Consider the following 22,523-nt stretch of genomic DNA (forward strand, 5'->3'; position numbering starts at 1 on the left):
CAGCACAGGGGCAGAAGCATTGTCATGGGGAACCCTGAGAAATGGGGATTATAGGAACAGAAATCTCACCCAAAAGCTCCACTGCCGATCCGTTTAGATGTCTCATAGTCGCTGATCCGCGGCTCTCCTGCCGGGATCAATGATCTGATCAAGTCCTAAAAAAGAATAAGAAATAATACTAAGATCTAGAAGCTGCAGGAAAACATCTCAGGATGTAAAAAATACAAATGCACCAATCAGGAAGGACTAAACCAACATTTACAGATGCACCAATTGTAACTCTACAAATCACGCGCCATCATGAGAACTTTTCTCAGAAACTTCTCTCCCTTCTGTGGATTACGATGAGTTAACATTGAAAAATCTCCCGTTCGGTGTCAGACTTTATGTTATGCACCGTGATATCCCAGAGCTGCATTATCCCCGCTCTTTCCACCGTGGATACGTCTTGTACTTTATTCATTATATCATTGGGTAGAATTGCTTTACACTGCAGCTCCTCTCCACAAGCCCACATTAATATACTGTATAAGGGACTTGTATGCACAACATTTCTGTAATGACGCCTGTTATCTCAGCGGCAGCATTTACAAGTAGGAAGACTGATAGAGCGAGAAAGAAGGGAAAATACAGACTTCCCCCCACTGAGCAGTGACTACATCAGCAGAATACAGACTGTCCTCACAGAGGAGGGAGCAGCACAGACAGGCGGCCATAAAACCTCCTGTGCCTGCCGGGGACTGACAGGGAGGCCTGGAAGATCTAACACCAGATCTTCTGATCTCTGACTGGTGATCTGGAGAAGATCAGAAAACAAGGACGTGTGATAGGGAAGATGATGGCTCCTTACCGGGCGTTCCGACGAGCAGGCCGGACCTTCTAGGACACTCAGGACTTTTTCGGCCAGATCTTTAATAAAAGCCAAATCTTCAATTTGAGATCTTTTTTCAGCCTATAAAGAAGAAAAGAAACAAAAAGGAAAAATGTGAGATGAGAAAAGACACAATGGAGGCGGCCATTGTCAGTGACATCGTCTCCTCTCTGCAGATACAGCGGCTCCATATCTGGGGACTCGTCGTGTTTTATATTGGAGGAAAGAAGAAGCTTCTCTCCCACCATTATTATCTAGGATTACGGAGAAGTTCTGTGCGGAGCGTCCGCCACTTACCTGCTGTAGTAATGTCCTGATGTTGTGACGTAAATCCGTCAGATAGTCTGACGTTAGTTGGTCTAGTTGGTGTTTGGTCAGGCAATCCATTACTAGCTGCACCACCAGCCGGTGAGTGAAGCTGAGGACGCCATCGGATGGTGGAAGCACAATGTCAGGGTGATGGGTGGTAAGAATCTCCCACAGTGCTTGTACCTGAAAATTCTGTAATTCAGCCATAGTGAAAAATTGCAAATGCTCTCAGTCACTATAGAACCATAAATGGCAGCGGTGACCCTGCGTACATTCTAGAAGTAAGGACCGAGCTGTGAGGTCATAATGGCCGAGAATCACCAGTGATCTCACAATAGCCGAGCATCAGCAGTGATGTCATCACCGAATCCTGTGATAGAATCTTCAAGGATCGGCTCTGCACAAATACATGGGGAAAATAAGTGTTGGATACACTGACAACTTTGCAAGTTTTCCCACCCACAAAGAATGGAGAGATCTGTACTTTTTATCATAGGTACAGTTCTACTCTGATAGAATCTAAAAATAAAAAAAATCACATTATATGATTTTCAAATTATTAAATTGCATTTTATTGCTTAAGTATTTGATCACCTACCGACCAGCAAGAATTCTGGCTCTCCCAGACCTGTGTTTTTTTTAACCCTTTAGTGACAGAGCCGATTTGGTACTTAATAATCAAGCCAATTTTTACACTTCTGACCACTGTCACTTTATGAGGTTACAGCTTTGGAGCGCTTTACCGTATCCCACTTATTCTGATATTGTGTTTTCGTGACACGTTGTACTTCATGTCAGTGATAACATTTGTTTGATATACTGTAACTTTGCAATTTTCAAACTTTTAACTTTTGTCCACTTAAATCAGAGAGGTATATCACACAAAATAGTTACTATATAACATTTCCCACATTTCTACAGAGAGGTATATCACACAAAGTAGTTACTATATAACATTTCCCACATTTCTACTTTACATCAGCACAATTTTTGAAGCAATTTGTTTGTTAGGACATTATAAGGGTTAAAATTGACCAGCGATTTCTTATTTTTCAAACAAAACGTACAAAATCATTTTTTTAGGGACCACCTCACATTTGAAATGAGTTTGGGGATCAAAATAACAGAAAATACCCAAAAGTGACACCAATCTAAAACTGCAGTTTATTAACCCTTCAAGTGCTTCACAAGAACTAAAGCAACGTGGAAGGAAAAAATGAACATTTTACCTTTATCACAAAAAGTTACTTTGGATCCAATTTTTTTCATTTTTACAAGGGTAACAGGAGAAAATGGATCACAAAATTTGTTGTGCAATTTCTGCTGAGTACACCAATACCCCATATGTGGGGAAAAGCCACTGTTTGGGTGCATAGCAGGGCTCAGAAGGGAGGGAGCACCGTTTGACTTTTTGAACACAAAATTGGCTGGAATCAATGGTGGCGCCATATCGCGTTTGGAGACCCCCCTGATGTACCTAAACAGTGGAAACCCCACAAATCTCATCCCAACCCTAAACCCAACACACCCCTATCTGTAATCCTAACCCAAGCACAACCTAACCCTAATCACAACCCTAACCCTAATCCCAACCCTAACCGTCCCCCCAACTCTAACCCTAACCCTAACTTTAGCCTTAACCCTAACCCTAACTTTAGGCCCATCCCTAACCCTAACTTTAGTCCCAAACCTAACCCTAACTTTAGCCCCAATCCTAAGCCTAACTTCAGCACCAACCCTAACTTTAGCCCAACTCACTAGCCCAACTCTAACTCAAATGGGAAATTCGGGGGATGCAGGAGGGTCAAGGGACACCGGGAAGGTCCAGGTGGGGGAATCAAGGACCCTATTTCTCTCTCCTCTGATGTGCGATTACATCAGATGAGAGAGAAATTAAATGGAAAATCTGACTTTTTTTCTGCAGTCGCCATTATACCGTTAATAACAGCAATCGCAACACCGGAGTCGGTAAAAAACGACCCAAATCATGTTCTCTGGGGTCTTGGCTACCCCAGGTAGCTGAAACCATGGATAAATTCTGACTTTGGGGGGCGCTATACCCTTACTCCTCAGCAACGGCGCTGTGGTTTAAGTACCCTTAACTGCCGCAGTTAAAAGGCGTATCAGCGGTCATTAAGGGGTTAAGAAGCCCTCCTACTCTGCACTCATTACCTGTATTAATTGCTCTTGTTTGAATTTAACTGTATAAAAGACACCTGTCTACACAATCAATCACATTCCAACCTCTACACCATGGCAAAGAACAAAGAGCTGTCTAGGGACACCAGGGACAAAATTGTAGACCTGCACAAGGCTGTGATGGGCTACAGGTAGTGTTGAGCTTTCCGATACCGCAAGTATCGGGTATCGGCCGATATTAGCTGTATCGGAATTCCGATACTGACTTCCGATACTTTTTTCATATCGGATACCGGTATCGGAAGTTCCCATAATGCTATCAGCCCGCTCGCTTTGATTCAGCCAATGGGAACCCTCAGAAGTGTGGGCACATCCTGTTAGGCATGTAGGAATGTTAACTATTGGCATAGCTGTGATTGGCTGCTGAAATGATGTCATGATGCACTATAAAAGCCACCGCCGCCGCCATTTCTGGTCACTCTGCTGTGAATTCAGTTAGGGACAGGCTGCTGTTGAAGACTGTGAGGGACAGTTAGAAATAGTGATTCTAAAAACAATATTGTGCTTTACCCAGGCTACATAAACCACCACTGTAGCTTTCTTTTCCCTAGCAGCAGTGTTCACAGCTGTCTTCAAGAGCTGTGTGAGTGCAGCTCACGCTGTGGAGTGGGTCCTGCAGCCACGTCTAGTTGTAGGCCGCCCAGCATGCCTCACTGCTGCCTCATACATATTTTTCTTTTTGAGCTGCTTATTTTTAAAAAATTCTATCTAGTGTGCTTCCATCCGTATCCATATACGTTGGTTGCAAACACTAGTAGTAGACATCGGAGCCTTTCTGCAGCCTTTCAGTGCTAGTGCCCACTTAGCTGCACTGTTCACGGCTGTCTGAGAGGTCTCTGTGTGTGAGTGCAGCTCACGCTGAGTAGTGTGTCCTGCAGCTACGTCTGGTTGTAGGACGCTCAGCGTGTGTCACTGCCTCACACATTTTTCTTTTATTGCAGCTCATTTTTCCTTCTATTAGTGTGCATCCATCCGTATCCATATACGGTGGTTGCAAACACTCTAGGAGTACACAGCGGAGCCTTTCTGCAGCCTGTCAGTGCTAGTGCCCACTTATCTGCACTGTTCACGGCTGTCTGAGAGGTCTCTGACTGTGTGTGAGTGCAGCTCACGCTGAGTAGTGTGTCCTGCAGCTACGTCTGGTTGTAGGCCGCTCAGCGTGTGTCACTGCCTCACACATTTTTCTTTAATTGCAGCTCATTTTTTCTTCTCCTATTAGTGTGCAAACATCCGTATCATCTACATTGGTTGGTTGCAAACACTATATAGGAGTAGATAGAGGAGCCTTTTTTCTGGCTTGTGCCCTTCAGCTGCAGCCAGATTAGTATTACCCAATTTTTTTGGAGCCTCATCTTTTGCATTGTAGGTTACCTGTCTGCATTGTTTTCCCCCCAAAAAAACAGCAAAGTTAACCAAACACTACATTTGCCACAAGAGCTCCCATTAAAGTGTAGTCGACACACACACTTCATAAAATTAGTGTTTCTTATACCTGTAACCAGCTGTTTAGGAATAAGCACACTAAGGCCCCCCTTTGTACTTTTCTGCCTATCTTTCTCAGTCTAGCAAGATGAAGAAGGCAGGGAGTAAGGCACGTGGGCGTGGCGTTTCAGCAGGGAGAGGACGTGGGGATTCTGCAGGTAGAGGAAGTGGGGATTCTGTGCCTGCTGTTGGCACCAGTGAGTCAGCATCCCCCAGTTTTAGCAGGCAACAGTCCTTTATGCGCAGCTTTGTAGGACCTCACCGTACCCCACTGCTGCGGGAGGAACAAATTGAAGCCGTTGTCGGATGGATGGCAGCTAACCCATCAACTTAAGTTACTTCCACATCCTCTCAGGGCCAGAGCACCGAAGAGCAACCATCTGTCTCTTCACCACCTGCCAAAGTGCCAAGGCAGAGAGCCCTGGACAGGAGCCATCACAGTCTCTACTTCTGTTCTCGGAATCTGTTGGTTTGGAAAGAGGGGGCCAGCCAAGCAGCATTCCAGAATGTGAAGAAGAGGGAGTATGCAGTGATGCGCAACTTCTTTGTCCCTCTGAATCTGAAGAGGCGGGTGGGCCAGTGCCTATGGTCAGCACACCTCAGTACGCATCAGATGATGACGAGACTCAGTTACCACTTTCTGGTGCGTACGGTGCTGGCGAGACAACCCAGGAGAAGCAGGTGTTTGAAGAGGGGAGTGTAGATGATGAGGTCCTTGACCCATCATGGCGTAAGGAACAGGAAGGTGGTGGGAGCAGCTCTGAGGAAGAGATTCCCCAAACGGCCAAAACCGGAGGGAGAGGGAGGAGGCAGACTTGCTTGCCTGTAGCCTCCACTTCGGCACTCGTTAGGAGCATTCCACTTTCAAAAGGCAAAACGGACGCTCCCAAGACTTGCAGTGCTTGGTCCTTTTTTGACACAGTTGCAGATGACATTTGCTTTGTCAAATGCAAGCTGTGTCATCAGAGAGTTAAAAGAGGGAAAAATGTCAGCAACCTCAATACCACTAATATGTGGAAACATGTGCGGATCAAGCACGAGGTGGAGTTACACAGACACACTGAAGACGTAGGCCAACGTACAGCACCACCTGCCACCTCTTCAGCTCATGTTGGGGCCTCTTCCTCCAGCTCACACACAGCTGGTTCGGCTTCCTCACAGGATCGCCAAAGAAGAACCTCTGGCACTGTTGTCCGGAGACCCTGTGACATTCCACCCACAGCACCACGTTCCAAGTCATTCTCACACTCCCAGGCCACTCGACAGCCATCGGTAGCACAGGCATGGGAGAAAAGGCGGCCATACTCGGCAAACCATCCCCGAGCACAGGCTCTGAATGCTGGCATTGCCAAACTACTGGCACTTGAAATGCTGTCATTCAGGCTGGTGGAGACTGACACCTTCCGGGACTTCATGGCATTGGCAGTCCCACAATACACCGTGCCCAGCCGCTTTTATTTCAGCAGGCTAGCCATCCCTGCCCTGCAGAAACATGTGGAGGCAAACATAAAACATGCGCTACTAAACGCCGTCAGTAGCAAGGTCCACCTGACCACTGATGCGTGGACCAGTAATCATGGACAGGGACGATACCTTTCCCTCACTGCCCATTGGGTCAATGTTGTGGAGCCGGGTAGTTTCTGCCAGCGAATCTCCAGCCGGGCTTGGTAGTGTGTGACAATGGCCGAAATCTGGTGGCAGCTCTTGGCCTTGGCAACCTCACTCACATCCCATGTCTGGCACATGTGCTCAACTTGGTTGTGCAGAGCTTTCTGAGGGACTATCCGGATCTTGATGCACTGCTGCACAAGGTCCGCATAGTGTGCGCTCACTTGCGTCGTTCCAGCACGGCAAGATCGCGCCTTGCTGCTCTGCAGCGCCGATTACGCCTTCCGGAACATCGCATCATATGTGACCTACCCACCAGGTGGAATTCAACGTTACATATGTTGGAGCGGTTGTGTGAGCAGCAGGCAGCAGTCATGGAGTACCAGCTGCATCAGGCGCAAACAAGTCGCAATGTGCGCCGGTCACACTTCAGCACCACTGAGTGGGCCTCTATGAAGGACATCTGCCTCGTTTTGCGTGCCTTCAATGATTCCATGCAGATGGCAAGTGCAGATGATGCAGTAGTCAGCATGACTGTCCCCCTTATCTGCCTGCTTCAAAAAACACTGCAAGCACTAAGGGATGAGGTTTTGGAAGAGGTGGAGGATGAGGAGTCCCAAATGCAATCTGCATCTGGACAGTCTGCGCTAAGTGCTTCCTCACAAAGGCCTAGGCAGAGGACACTTTGTGAGGAGGATGAGGAGGAGTCGATGGAGGAGGAAGACATCTCTCCACAGGAGGGAGGTACACAAAGCTCTAGTCAGTATGTACAGCGAGGGTGGGGTGATGCAGAGCAGGCAGAGATCACTCCTCAAGCAGGGGACAGCGGTTCTTTGGCAGTTGGGAGTCTGCAGCACATGGTTGACTTCATGCTGCAGTGCCTGAGAAACGACTGCCGCATCGCCCACATTCTCTACATGGCTGATTATTGGGTGTACACCCTCCTAGATCCTCGCTACCGGGACAACTTGCAAACCCTCATACCAACGTTGAACCGGAAGCATAAACTGCGGGATTACCAAGACACACTGGTGCAGTCCATCATGTTTTCCATTCCACCCGACAGCAGTGGTGCTAGTGCTTTACAAAGCACCTCTGTGCGTCGAGCCAGTGGAGGAAACTCGGCACAAAGAGGGAGCAGAAGCAGCGCCTTAGCACAAGGCAAGACCACTATGGCCCAAATGTGGCAAAGTTTTGTGTGTCAGCCACAATTGTCTACACCATCACTGACGGCTCCAGTCAGCAGGAGGCAACGTTTCCTTCAGATGGTGACAGACTACATGTCTTGCCCTGTGAGTGTACTCCCAGATGGCTCTTCCCCCTTCAAGTTTTGGGTCTCTAAGCTGGATACATGGCCAGAGCTTAGCCAGTATGCATTGGAGGTGCTGGCTTGCCCTGCTGCCAGTGTATTATCCGAACGCGTCTTTAGTGCCGCAGGTGGTGCACTAACAGACCGTCGCACACGACTTTCTTCCGATAACGTCGACTGCCTTACTTTTCTGAAAATGAACAAGGCCTGGATCTCCCCAGAATTTGCCAGTCCTCTTCCCGACTAAATAATTGGTTGGCAACTGTATCCAGGTCTCCTGTTGTGTTCATGTTTCTACCACCTGAACTATAATCCCTGGGCTTCAACACAGCCAGTTTTCGCTCAGATGTGTCGTCTGCACAGAGAAAAACACTAGCTCCTGTGTTAGTGGGGTTCAGTAACGCCAGCTGCTCCCCTGCTGTGTGGACGGCAAAGTCTCCTGCTCCATCCACATTCAAACTACTACTGATTTTTAATCCTGCTCCACTTAGGCCTCTGGCTCCACTGTCTCTAGTATTTCCCCTGGCCTCCAACCCCGCCAGTGACAGCTCTTAAGTGGCGTCTGCATAATCCACACTTGTTCCAGTGTTACTTGGCCTCAGTCACGTCAGTTGATCCCCTGATGTGTGCCCGGCAAGGTCTCCTGCTCTGTCCACATTCCCATTACTAGTAGTGTGAATGAGGACAGAGCAGGAGACCTTGCCGGGCACACATCGGGGGATCAACTGACGGGACTGAGGCCAAGTAACACAGGAACAAGTGTGGATTGTGCTGATGCCACTTCAGAGCTGTCACTGGCGGGGTTGGAGGCCAGGGGAAATACTAGAGACCGTGGAGCCGGAGGCATAGTGGAGCACGGTTACAATCAGTAGTAGTCTACTACCTCTATAAAACGTGTGGCAAGTTGGCCTCAGCCTGCTCCATGCCTCATCCTGGGCTCAAACAGCGCCAGTTGGTGTTCAGAAGTGCCGACTTCACAGAGAAAAACACACTCGCTACTGTGTCTGTGGGGTTCAGTAATGCAAGCTGTTCCCCTGCTGTGTAGACGGCAAAGTCTCCTGCTGCCTACACATGCCAACAACATCAGGCCTCAGCCTGCTCCATGCCTCATCCTGGGCTCCAACAACGCCAGTTGGTGTTCAGAAGTGCCGTCTTCGCAGAGAAACACACTAGCTCCTGTGTTAGTGGGGTTCAGTAATGCCAGCTGTTCCCCTGCTGTGTAGATGGCAAAGTCTAGTGCTGCCTCCACATGCCAACACGATCAGGCCTCAGCCTGCTCGATGCCTCATCCTGGGCTCCAACAACGCCAGTTGGTGTTCAGAAGTGCCGTCTTCACAGAGAAAAACACACTCGCTACTGTGTCTGTGGGGTTCAGTAATGCCAGCTGTTCCCCTGCTGTGTAGACGGCAAAGTCTCCTGCTGCCTCCACATGCCAACACCATCAGGCCTCAGCCTGCTCCATGCCTCATCCTGGGCTCCAACAACGCCAGTTGGTGTTCAGAAGTGCCGTCTTCACAGAGAAAAACACACTCGCTACTGTGTCTGTGGGGTTCAGTAATGCCAGCTGTTCCCCTGCTGTGTAGACGGCAAAGTCTCCTGCTGCCTCCACATGCCAACACCATCAGGCCTCAGCCTGCTCCATGCCTCATCCTGGGCTCCAACAACGCCAATTGGTGTTCAGAAGTGCCGTCTTTGCAGAGAAAAACACACTAGCTCCTGTGTTAGTGGGGTTCAGTAATGCCAGCTGTTCCCCTGCTGTGTAGACGGCAAAGTCTCCTGCTGCCTCCACATGCCAACACCATCAGGCCTCAGCCTGCTCCATGCCTCATCCTGGGCTCCAACAACGCCAGTTGGTGTTCAGAAGTGCCATCTTCACAGAGAAAAACACACTCGCTACTGTGTCTGTGGGGTTCAGTAATGCCAGCTGTTCCCCTGCTGTGTAGATGGCAAAGTCTCCTGCTGCCTCCACATACCAACCCAATCAGGCCTCAGCCTGCTCCATGCCTCTTCCTGGGCTCCAACAACGCCAGTTGGTGTTCAGAAGTGTCGTCTTCACAGAGAAACACACACTAGCTCCTTTGTTTGTGGGGTTCAGTAATACCAGCTGTTCCCCTGCTGTGTAGACGGCAATGTCTCCTGCTCCATCAACATGCAAACTACTACAGATTTGTAACTGTGCTCAACTTAGGCCTCTGGCTCCACTGTCTCTAGTATTTCCCCTCGCCATCAACCCCGCCAGTTACAGCTCTGAAGTGGTGTCTGCACAATCCACACTTGTTCCTGAGTTACTGTGGCTCAGTCCCGTCAGTTGATCCCCCGATGTGTGTCCGGCAAGGTCTCCTGCTCTGTCCACATTCACATTACTAGTAGTGAGAATGAGGACTGAGCAGGAGAGCTTGCCAGACACACATCAGGGGATCAACAGATGGGACTGAGCCACAGTTACACAGGAACAAGTGTGGATTGTGCAGACGCCCCTTCAGAGCTGTAACTGGCGGGGTTGTTGGCAAGGGGAAATACTAGAGACAGTGGAGCCGGAGGCCATAGTGGAGCACGGTGACAATCAGTAGTAGTCTACAACCTCTATAAAACCAGCTGCAAGTTGTCCTCCGCCTGCTGCATGCTTCATCCTGGGCTACAACACAGCCAGTTGTAGCCTGGAAGTGCTGTCTGCACAGATATAAACACTCGCTCCTGTGTCTGTGGGGTTCAGTAATGCCAGCTGTTCCCCTGCTGTGTGGATGGCAAAGTCTCCTGCTGCCTCCAAACTCACACTACAACGCTTTTTCTCCTCGCTACAAGTAGGCCTCAGCCTGCTCGGAGCATTGATCCTGGGCTACAACACAGCCAGTTGTAGCCTAGAAGTGCCGTCCGCACAGATTGAAACACTCGCTCCTGTGTTAGTGGGGTTCAGTAACGCCAGCTGTTCCCCTGCTGTGTGGACGGCAAAGTCTCCTGCTCCATCCACATTCAAACTACTACTGATTTTTAACCCTGCTCCACTTAGACCTCTGGCTCCACTGTCTCTAGTATTTCCCCTGGCCTCCAACCCCGCCAGTGACAGCTCTGAAGTGGCGTCTGCACAATCCACACTTGTTCCTGTGTTACTTGGCCTCAGTCACGTCAGTTGATCCCCTGATGTGTGTCTGTAAAGGTCTCCTGCTCTGTCCACATTCCCATTACTAGTAGTGTGAATGAGGACAGAGCAGGAGACCTTGCCGGACACACATCAGGGGATCAACTGACGGGACTGAGGCCAAGTAACACAGAAACAAGTGTGGATTGTGCTATCACCACTTCAGAGCTGTCACTGGCGGGGTTGGAGGCCAGGGGAAATACTAGAGACAGTGGAGCCAGAGGCCTAAGTGGAGCAGGGTTACAATCAGTAGTAGTCTACAACCTCTATAAAACGTGCTGCAAGTTGGCCTCAGCCTGCTCCATGCCTCATCCTGGGCTCCAACAATGCCAGTTGGTGTTCAGAAGTGCCGTCTTAACAGAGAAACACACACTAGCTCCTGTGTTAGTGGGGTTCAGTAATGCCAGCTGTTCCCCTGCTGTGTAGATGGCAAAGTCTCCTGCTGCCTCCAACATCACACTACATGTTATTTTCCACTTGCTCCAAGTAGGCCTCAGCCTGCTCTGAGCATTGATCCTGGGCTTCAACACAGCCAGTTGTAGCTTGGAAGTGCTGTCCGCACAGATAGAAACACTCGCTCCTGTGTTTCTGGGGTTCAGTAACGCCAGCTGTTCCCCTGCTGTGCGGATGGCAAAGTCTACTGCTGCCTCCAACATCACACTACTACTGACTTTTAACCGTGGTCCACTTAGGCCTCTGGCTGTACTGTCTCTAGTATTTCCCCTGGCCTCCAACCCCGCCAGTCGCTGCTCTGATGTGCCATCTGCACAATCCACACTGGTTCCTGTGTTACTGGGGCTCAGTCACGTCTATTGATCCCCTGATGTGTGTCCGGCAATGTCTCCTGCTCTGTCCCCATTCCCATTAATAGTTGTGGGAACGTGGACAGAGCAGGACACCTTGCCGGACACACATCAGGGGATCAACTGACGTGACTGAGCCCCAGTAACTCAGGAACAAGTGTGGATTGTGCAGACAACACTGCAGAGCAGCCACTGGCGTGGTTGGAGGCCAGGGGAAATACTAGAGACAGTAGAGCCAGAGGCCAAAGTGGAGCACGGTTACAATCAGTAGTTGTGTACAACCAATATAAAACTCGCTCCAAGTTGGCCTCAGCCTGCTGCATGATTGACCCCTGGGCTTCAACATCGCATGTTGCTGCTCAGAAGTGTGTTTGCCACGGGTACTCCCTCCTATCCAGTCGGGTTCCAGCACCGTCAGCTGTTTCTCGGCAGAGCCTTTGGCCTAGGTGCCTCCTTCTTGGTATCCGAGTTCCAGCAACGTCTGCTGGTCCTTGGTAGTGCTTTTTAGCACAGGTAACTCCTGCTTAGAAACCGTGTTCCAGCACCGTCAGCTGGTCCACGGTTGTGCCATTAGCTCTTGTTCCTTTTGCTGCCCCTCCGGGTTCCAGCACCGTCAGCTGGTTCTCGGCAGTGTCTTTGGCACGGGTACTCCCTCCTGCCCAGCCTGGTTCCAGCACGCCTGCTGTTTCCGAGTAGTGTCAACATCACTTTGCCACTGATACGTTGTCCTGTCGTGTTGCGGTTGGGTTAGCCGAGTCTATGGTGCCTGCAGTTTCAGTGCTTCCTATGTGGACTGCGGGTTCTGGTAACAAAGGCTGGTTCCATAGTGCCAATAGGAAAAGCACCCCCTGTAGGACTGTGGGTTTCGGTAACTGCTGCCTGCTCGCGGACGCGACACTTTGTTAATCATGTGTACCTTCTGCTACCCATCCGGGTTCCAGCAATGTCAGCTGGTTCCCGGCAGAGCCTTTGGCCTAGGTGCCTCCTTGTCGGTATCCGAGTTCCACCAACGTCTGCTGGTCCATGGCAGTGCTTTGGAGCACAGGTACCTCCTGCTTAGTGTCACGCCGTACTCACCTGGGGGCGGGACCTCGGTCCCGACGTCATCTCTTCCGGAGCCGCGGTCACTCCGGGGGTCCCGTCGGGTGCGCACGCGCAGCTCTCATCCCCGGGTCTTCTCCTACATGTCACGTTTGCGCTTGCGCGCTCCTGTCAGTGCTGTATAGGGCTCGGTCCTCTCTATGGTAATGGAGGACCTGACCCGGAACCTGTAGTGGTCATGTGCTTTCTGGCTAGGTCCTGACCCGGAACCAGTAGTAGTCATGAGCTATATCAGATGACCTCCCCCTAGGGGAGGTGCCTGATTATTGTTGTGCTTCCTGGCTTGGTCTGCCGTGTCCCTGTCTGGCTGTGCGCTGTATTCAGGTCCTCTGCTTTGTACTTGGTTGTGCCTCCTGGCACACGCTCTGACCCTGTGCTCTGTCTCGTACTCGGTTGTGCCTCCTGGCACATGCTCTGACCCTGTACTCTGTCTCATCCTCAGTTGTGCCTCCTGGCACACACTCTGATTCCATGCTCTGTCTTATACTCAGTTGTGCCTCCTGGCACACACTCTGATTCTGTGCTCTGTCATACTCAGTTGTGCCTCCTGGCACATGCTCTGATCCTGTACTCAGTCTCTTACTCTGTTGTGCCTCCTGGCACATGCACCAATCCTGCGCTCTGTCTTATGCTCAGTTGTGCCCTCTGGCACACACCCTGCTCCTGTACTCTGTTACACCTCCTGGCACACCTGCTGCCTGACTCAGTGCTCTGACGTGCGCCTTGCACGCATCCTGCTTCACTCACACCCGGACGAACGAAGTCTCTGTATACCACGTGTTCCCGTGTCCACGCTTTACACGTTCCTGCAGACACACTCACCCACTCGTGTCTCCTGTGAGCCGGCTGCCTGGTGCCAGCAGTCGTGGTGCCTCACCCCCTGGGGCTTGCCCCTGACACTCCCTGTATAGGGGGTGGTCTTCACTAGGTCAGCTCGCCCTGGGAGTGTTGGTGTCACGACCCAGAGGGTCCACTCCAGGAATCGTAACACTTAGTAACCGTGTTCCAGCACCGTCAGCTGTTCCACGGTTGTCCCATTGGCTCTTGTTCCTTCTGCTGCCCCTCCGGGTTCCAGCACCATCAGCTGGTCCTCGCTAGTTTCATTTGCTCTTGCAGCTTCTGCTACCCATCCGGGTTCCTGCACCGTCAGCTGGTTCTCGGCAGTGCCTTTGGCCTAGGTGCCTCCTTGTCGGTATCCAAGTTCCACCAACGTCTGCTGGTCCTTGGTAGTGCTTTGGAGCACAGGTATCTCCTGCTTAGTAACCATGTTCCAGCACCGTCAGCTGGTCCACGGTTGTGCCATTGGCTCTTGTTCATTCTGCTGACCCTCTGGGTTCCAGCACCGTCAGCTGGTTCTCGGCAGTGTCTTTGGCACGGGTACTCCCTCCTGCCCAGCCTGGTTACAGCACGCCTGCCATTTCCAGGTAGTGTCAACGTCACTTTGCCACTGATACGTTATCCTGTCGTGTTGCGGTTGGGTTAGCCGAGTCTATGGTGCCTGCAGTTTCAGAGCTTCCTATGTAGACTGCGGGTTCTGGTAACAAAGGCTGGTTCCATAGTGCCAAAAGGAAAAGCACCCCCTGTAGGAATGTGGGTTTCGGTAACTGCGGCCTGCTCGCGGACGCGACACTTTGTTAATCATGGGTACCTTCTGCAACCCATCCGGGTTCCAGCAACGTCAGCTGGTTCCCGACAGAGCCTTTGGCCTAGGTGCCTCCTTGTCGGTATCCGAGTTCCATCAACTTCTGCTGGTCCTTGGTAGTGCTTTGGAGCACAGGTACCTCCTGCTTAGTAACCGTGTTCCAGCACCGTCAGCTGTTCCACAGTTGTCCCATTGGCTCTTGTTCCTTCTGCTGCCCCTCCGAGTTCCAGCACCGTCAGCTGGTCCTCGCTAGTTTCATTTGCTCTTGCAGCTTCTGCCACCCATCCGGGTTCCTGCACCGTCAGCTGGTTCTCGGCAGTGCCTTTGGCCTAGGTGCCTCCTTGTCGGTATCCGAGTTCCACCAACGTCTGCTGGTCCTTGGTAGTGCTTTGGAGCACAGGTATCTCCTGCTTAGTAACCGTGTTCCAGCACCGTCAGCTGGTTCACAGTTGTGCCATTGGCTCTTGTACATTCTGCTGCCACTCCGGGTTCCAGTACAATCAGCTGGTTCTCGCCAGTTCCTCAGCCTTCTTGTAACTTCTGCTACTTTTCAAAGTTCAAGCTTGTGGAAATGGTTTTTGATTCTCACTCTGGATCTCCCTGACAATGACCCTGAAGACGACGACCCTGAAGACCACACAGAAGAATGCCTAAAAGATGACCCTGAAGAAGATGACCAAGAGGACAAAGAACAGGAAGACAACCACCAAGATGCAGAACAACAAGAGACAGAAGACCAAGAAGCATAAAAACCAAAAGCAGAAGAACATTAAGCATAAGACTAAAAATCTGAGCAAATGAGATTATCAAATTTATAAGCAGAAGAAGACTAAGCAGTGTATGGGGGTGAGTCCGTTCCTCCTCGTGGTGCCCCTGGAAAAGGCCTGCTGCTGCAGGCCAAACTGAACGTGGACAAATCCTGCTGTAAATCTTTTGTGACAGGCTGAATGGAAGGTGTAATCTTCAAACTTTTGTAGATAACAACTACAGGGAAGAAGAAGAAGAAGAAGAAGATACTGCTGCTGCTGAAGATGATGGAGGAGAAAGTGTGGGAGAAGTAAAAAAGAAGGTGAAGAGCATGGAAGTAGTGAAACACACATATCTGACAAAAAATTAAAGACTTTTTAACATAGTCAATATCTTTGTAACTACGAACGTCTTTAAAAAAAAAAAAAAATTACTGCTATTCCATTTGATTGGGCTAAACCTCTATGGCTTTAATGTCTCCTACACCTCCCACAATACATTCTACATTATTATTAGTTGTTTTTTTTCATGGAGAATTTACCGACAGGGAAAGAAAGGGTTTTTTTTAATTCCGATATTTCTGTTCCATTGACTTGAATGGGACTTCCGGGATCGGAATCGGCGATACCCGATACTTTTTTTAGATCAGCCGATTCATTCCGATACGATATTTTTCAGTATCGGGTGGTATCGCTCAACACTATCTACAGGACAATAGGAAGCCATAATGATCATGCCACATGTATGCAACATACAAATCAAGAAGTGCTTATATTCAGCGCAAAATAAAATGGAGCACTTTATTTTTGAATATTTAAAGCAATACATAAAAGAGAAAACATTAATGACAAAAAGGTGCCTCAAACCAACAAACACACGGAGGGCAGTTGCAGCAAATTACTAGTAGTTGTAAAACAAATGACTATATATAAATCCTAATTGTTCCCGTGTTCAGCCGTCGTGCATAAAGAGAGATGTTAAATATATATAATCGGGTAAACATGCCGTACTATAATATCCTGATATCTGCATGGAAGCCAACTGTCACCAATGGAATCAGGTGAGGGTGAACAATCGCACCCCTCACGGGAGTAAATAATGTGGCCAGAGTGCCTGGACAGCAGTGTGTCCCCAATCACCAATCCTTGAGGCCTGGGAATGATAAACTCTGCAGACACAGTGTTTCCTGGTGTGATATGAGATATAACTAATGTATAAGGTGTGCCGCCTATGCAGGGAGACACTGCTGTGGGAAAGATCCCATCAGAGGATAACTACTCATAGAGGTGACATCACAAAATGACAGCAAGGCAATGTAGAAGTAATCGGGAGTGCACTGGTATATATATATAAAGACTGGTAAAGCTAGGAGATGTACATATTACCTGTATGGGTCAAAGCTGACACATGGGTAATGGCTGCATGCTGCCTCCCGTAACCCCGATGCACGTTTCGCTAATGCTTCTTCCTGGGGGCATGCCTGAGTGGGAAGCAATATCGCTATAAAAGCAACCTCCGGCCAATGGAGACAGTTGAGGTGGTCTATCGGGGACCCGCCCACTGACCTACAACACATGTCCATTTCATTGTGTGCACATTCTAAAATGTCAGTGTCGCTGTTTAGACAAACCGCCCACATGATTGCACCACTGGAATATAGGAGTGAACACAGGGTAACCGCACATTCTCCCTATAAGGGTAACCCGCTGTCAGTGTGCCGTATGTGGTGATCACATGATCCCACGAGGAGGGACGTTATCCGATTAAGGATAATTCGAACGTTTTGCGCTAGTTTGCGCTTCTACTGGTCAATGTTACTATGTGAACACACCTCATTCCCTTTACACCAGCGTGAGGCGAATACAACAACACTGATTAAACATCACACGTGTGCACAAAGAAAAACATGTCACACAAAACAGACAGCTCTGACTTGTCATGTAAGCCTAGAGGGCCCTGGGCTTCAGTGTCTAAAATCCATTTGGCTTCTCTTGACAGAAGTAATTTATTGCTATTGCCTCCTCTTAGTGGATTTTCTACATGCTCAATATTTGCAAATTTTAACCCATTAGGATCTGCATTGTGGCAATCATGTATGTGTTTGATGAATCTCACTGACCCTTTCATTGTTTGTGATAGAATGGAAATGTTCCCTGAAGCGTGTGCATAGTGGCCTAATTCCGATATAGTAGAAGTGACAAGGGCATAAAATTGGATATACCACGTGATTCGTACGACACGTGATGAAATCTTTTATTATATGCGTAATTTTACCTAATTTTAAAACCTTCCCTGTAATCTGCAGCCGACAGTATGAACAGTGTCCCCAACAAAAATTCCTTATTGGTTTACTATCTGTTCACCATGTAGACGTTTCTATATCAGCTGTAAGTCTTTTTCTCACTAGTAGGTCGCCAATATTTTGGTTTCTTCTATAAGTAACTCGCGGTTTATTCTGAGCTCCAGTACTAAGGTCTCGGTCACTTTCCAATAAATGACAGTTTTTTCTGATCGCAATCTTTATCAAACTCATATTTGGGTTATTTCTAAAAATAAATCTATGTTTCTTTTAATCCTATCAGTTCTTGGCTTTTTTATTAATTCTGCGTTTTTTCTTTAGCTCTATTATGTGCCTCTTTCAGTAATGTTGAAGGGTAACCCCGAGCTCTAAAGTTTTTTGTGAGCTCTATTGCTTGAGTTTCACAACCTGCATCACTGCTGTTGAGTCGTCTTAGGCCGGGGTCACACTTGTGAGTGTGACGCATGAAACTCGCACGAGTCTGTGGCATCAATACCCGGCACTGCCGCCGGCACTCAGGACCGGAGTGTGGGGCTGCATAGAAATACCTGCCGGGGTGTGCACTATTATAATGTAGGAGCATGTTAGAAGCTGTTGGGTTTTTAAACTTTAGTAATGATATTATCATTGCTGTGTCACTGGCGCACCCATTGCTGTCCCCGCTACTTGCACATACCAATTATTGTCAGAGGTGAAGGCGTTATGAGATAATACAACATCTCGTCCTTCTGTCATGAATGTCATATCTAGTTCTGTATCCTGTGGTTATTCCGGAATATTCTCAATAGAATCTATCCCCAATGATTGTGGGATCCTCGGATATAAACTTTCAGCATCTATCCATTCAGTTTACAAGCTTTTTTCCACTGCAAATCTGAAAGAATTTTTATAAAATCATTAATGTCTTTTATATGTGCTGGTATTAATATTAATAAAGGTTTTAGTCTCCAATCTAGGAACTTGGAAAGCGGCTCAGTAATAGATCCAACCCCTGAGACCATGGTTGATATATTTGTTGTATGGGCAGGAACAGAAACAGAGTTTAATGACTTTGTTAATTATTTAAATAATTACAACAAAATTAGCATGAAATTTACAGCAAAATTTGGGCCTAATACAGTGCCTTGCGAAAATATTCGGCCCCCTGGAACTTTTCAACCTTCCCCACATATCATGCTTCAAACATAAAGATACCAAATGTAAATTTTGGTGAAGAATCAACAACAAGTGGGACACAATTGTGAAGTTGAACGAAATGTATTGGTTATTTAAAATTCTTGGGTAAATTCAAAAACTGAAAAGTGGGGCGTGCAATATTATTCGACCCCTTTAATACTTTGTTGCGCCACTATTTTGCTGCGATTACAGCTGCAGTCGCTTCGGGTATGTCTCTATCAGTTTTGTACATCGAGAGACTGAAATTCTTGCCCATTCTTCCTTGGCAAACAGCTCGAGCTCAGTGAGGTTGGATGGAGATCGTTTGTGAACAGCAGTTCTCAGCTCTTTCCACAGATTCTCGATTGGATTCAGGTCTGGACTGTGACTTGGCCATTCTAACACCTGGATACGTTTATTTGTGAACCATTCCATTCTAGATTTTGCTTTATGTTTTGGATTATTGTTTTGTTGTATGACAAATCTTTGTCCCAGTCTCAGGTCTTTTGCAGACTCCAACAGGTTTTCTTCAAGAATGGTCCTGTATTTGGCTCCATCCATCTTCCCATCGATTTTAACCATCTTCCCTGTCCCTACTGAAGAAAAGCAGGCCCAAACCATGATGCTGCCACCACCATGTTTGACAGTGGAGATGATGTATTCAGGATGATGAGCTGTGTTGCCTTTACGCCAAACCTATCGTTTGGCATTGTTGACAAAAAGTTTGATTTTGGTTTAGTCTGACCAGAGCACCTTCTTCCACATGTTTGGTGTGTCTCCCGGGTAGCTTGTTGCAAACTTTAAGCGATACTTTTTAAGGACATCTTTGAGAAATGGCTTTCTTCTTGCCACTCTTCCATAAAGACCAGAATTGTGCAGTGTACGACTGATTGTTGTCCTATGGACAGACTGTCCCAGCTCAGCTGTAGACCTCTGCAGTTCATCCAGAGTGATCATGGGCCTCTTGGCTGCATCTCTGATCAGTCTTCTCCTTGTTTGAGATGAAAGTTTAGAGGGACGGCCTGGTCTTGGTAAATTTGCTGTGGTATGATACTCCTTTCATTTCAATATGATCGCTTGCACAATGCTCCTTGGGATGTTTAAATTTTGGAAATCATTTTGTATCCAAATCCGGCTTTAAACTTCTCCACAACAGTATCACGGACCTGCCTGCTTTGTTCCTTGGTCTTCATGATGCTCTCTGTGCTTCAAACAGAACCTTGAGACTATCACAGAGCAGGTGCATTTATACGGCGACTTGATTACACACAGGTGGATTAAATTTATCATCAATAGTCATTTAGGACAACATTGGATCATTCAGAGATCCACAATGAACTTCTGGAGTGAGTTTGCTGCACTGAAAGTAAAGGGGCCAAATAATAATAATATTGCACGCCCCACTTTTCAGTTTTTGAATTTCCATCAAAAGTTAAAATAAGCAATAAATTTCGTTCAACTTCACAATTGTGTCCCACTTGTTGTTGATTCTTCACCAAAAATGTACATTTGGTATCTTTATGTTTGAAGCATGATATGTGGGAAAAGGTTGAAAAGTTCCAGGGAGCCAAATAATTTCGAAAGGCACTGTAGTCTAGAGTTTTTAGATGTGCAAATAAGTATAATAAATGATGATATTAGTGCTAAAGTTTTTAAAAAATCAATAGCTTCTCACATGCTCCTACATTATAATTGTCATGCTCCAGACCAGGGTTGGAGCCCTGTTTTCCCCTTCTCGCGGTCTGACCATAAAGGGGTTACCTTTCCTAGCCTTAGTCTGAATTCAGATTTGCTATTTATCGCTGCTTCCTGCAATGTCGGTTAGGGTGTGTACACACACTGCGGATTCTGCTGCGGATCCGCAGCGGTTTTGGCCCTGCAGGTCCGCAGCAGTTTCTGCTGTGTTGTACAGTACCCTTTTAGCCTATGGTAAAGGAAATCCGCAGTGCACACAAGCGGAATTTTCCACGCAGATTTGCTGCGGTTTCAAAACCTCAGCATGTCAATTCTTTGTGTGGATTCCGCAGCGGTTTAGACCCTGCTCTATGACAGGTGGCAAGCCGCAAGGGAAATCTGCAGAAAAACTGCAGATAAACCACAGGTCTTTTGACCTGCGGATTTACCTGCAGTTTTTCTCTAATCCGGAGTGGTTCTGCAGTTGGGGACGACGGACCACATCTCAGTATCAATGCTTTCTGGCTGATGTTTTGGTCACTTTTGAATGTTGGTTGCGCTTTACACTTGTGGTAGCATGAGATGGACTCTACAACCCACACAAGTGGCTCAGATAGTGCAGCTCATCCAGGATGGCACATCAATTCGAGCTGTGGCAAGAAGGTTTGCTGTGTCTGTCAGTGTAGTGTCCAGAGGCTGGAGGCACTACCAGGAGACAGGCCTGTACACCAGGAGACTTGGAGGGGGCTGTATGAGGGCAACAAGCCAGCAGCAGGACCGCTACGTCAGCCTTTGAGCAAGAAGGAAGAGGAGGAGCACCACCATAGCCCTGCAAAATTACCTCCAGCAGGCCGCAAATGTGTATGTGTCTGCACACATGGTTATGTGTCTGCACACACCGTGCAGCCCTCCAAAGAAGTGCCACCCCACACCATTACTGATCCACTGCCAAACCAGTCATGCTGAAGGATGTTGCAGGCAGCAGATCGCTCTCCACAGCAGCTCCAGACTCTGTCAGGTCTGTCAAATGTGCTCAGTGTGAACCTGCTTTCATCTGTGAAGAGCACAGGTTGCCAGTGGTGAATTTGCCAATCCTAGTGTTCTGTGGCAAATGCCAAGCATCCTGCACGGTGTTGGGCTGTGAGGACAACCCCCATCTGTGGACGTTGGGCCCTCAGACCATCCTCCTGGAGTCGGTTTCTAACCGTTTGTGCAGACATATGCATATTTGTGGCCTACTGGAGGTCATTTGCAGGGCTCTGGCAGTGCTCTTCCTGTTCCTCCTTGCACAAAGGCAGAGGTAGCGGTCCTGCTGCTTGGTTGTTGCCCTCCTACGGCCCCCACCACATCTCCTGGTGTACTGGCCTGTCTTCTGGTAGCGCTTCCAGCCTCTGGACACTACGCTGACAGACACAGGCACAGCAAATGTTCTTGCCACAGCTCGCATTGATGTGCCATCCTGGATGAGCTGCACTACCTGAGCCACTTGTGTGGGTTGTAGAGTCCGTCTCATGCTATCACGAGTGTGAAAGCACAACCAACATTGAAAAGTGACCAAAACGTCAGACAGAAAGCATTGGTACTGAGATGTGGTCTGTGGTCCCCACCTGCAGAACCACTCCCTTTTTGAGGGTGTCTTGATAATTGCCAATAATTTCCATCTGTTGTCTATTCCATTTGCACAACAGCATGTGAAATTGATTGTCAATCAGTGTTGCTTCCTAAGTGAACAGTTTGATTTCACAGAAGTTTGATTTACTTGACGTTATATTCTGTTGATTAAGTGTTCCCTACACTTTGTTGAGCAGTGTATATATATATATATATATATATATATATATATAGGGAGAGAGAGAGAGATGTAAATATACTGTATACTGTATTTATACAGTATATATCTATAAATGTATATATGTGTGTATGTAATATATCCACTCAATAAAATTCTTCTCATTGATTGGTGGAATCATCTTTATCACATTGTTTTAATTGCAGTCCTGATGTGGGAAAAAAATGGTAAAATCACAGACAAAAAGTAAGAAAAATACAACAAATAGTAATTAAAATAAATATGAATCCAATTTTGTGAGTTGAATTCACAGTGATGAATAACATTTCTGATCAGCAGCCAATGGATTGGTCTCAAATGGATAAATTATAGAAATCTTCACAAATTTTTCAAGTACAT

The sequence above is a fragment of the Dendrobates tinctorius genome, unplaced genomic scaffold (assembly GCF_039654945.1).
Source record: "Dendrobates tinctorius isolate UK_male_01 unplaced genomic scaffold, ASM3965494v1 ptg000151l, whole genome shotgun sequence".
Lineage (NCBI taxonomy): Eukaryota > Metazoa > Chordata > Amphibia > Anura > Dendrobatidae > Dendrobates > Dendrobates tinctorius.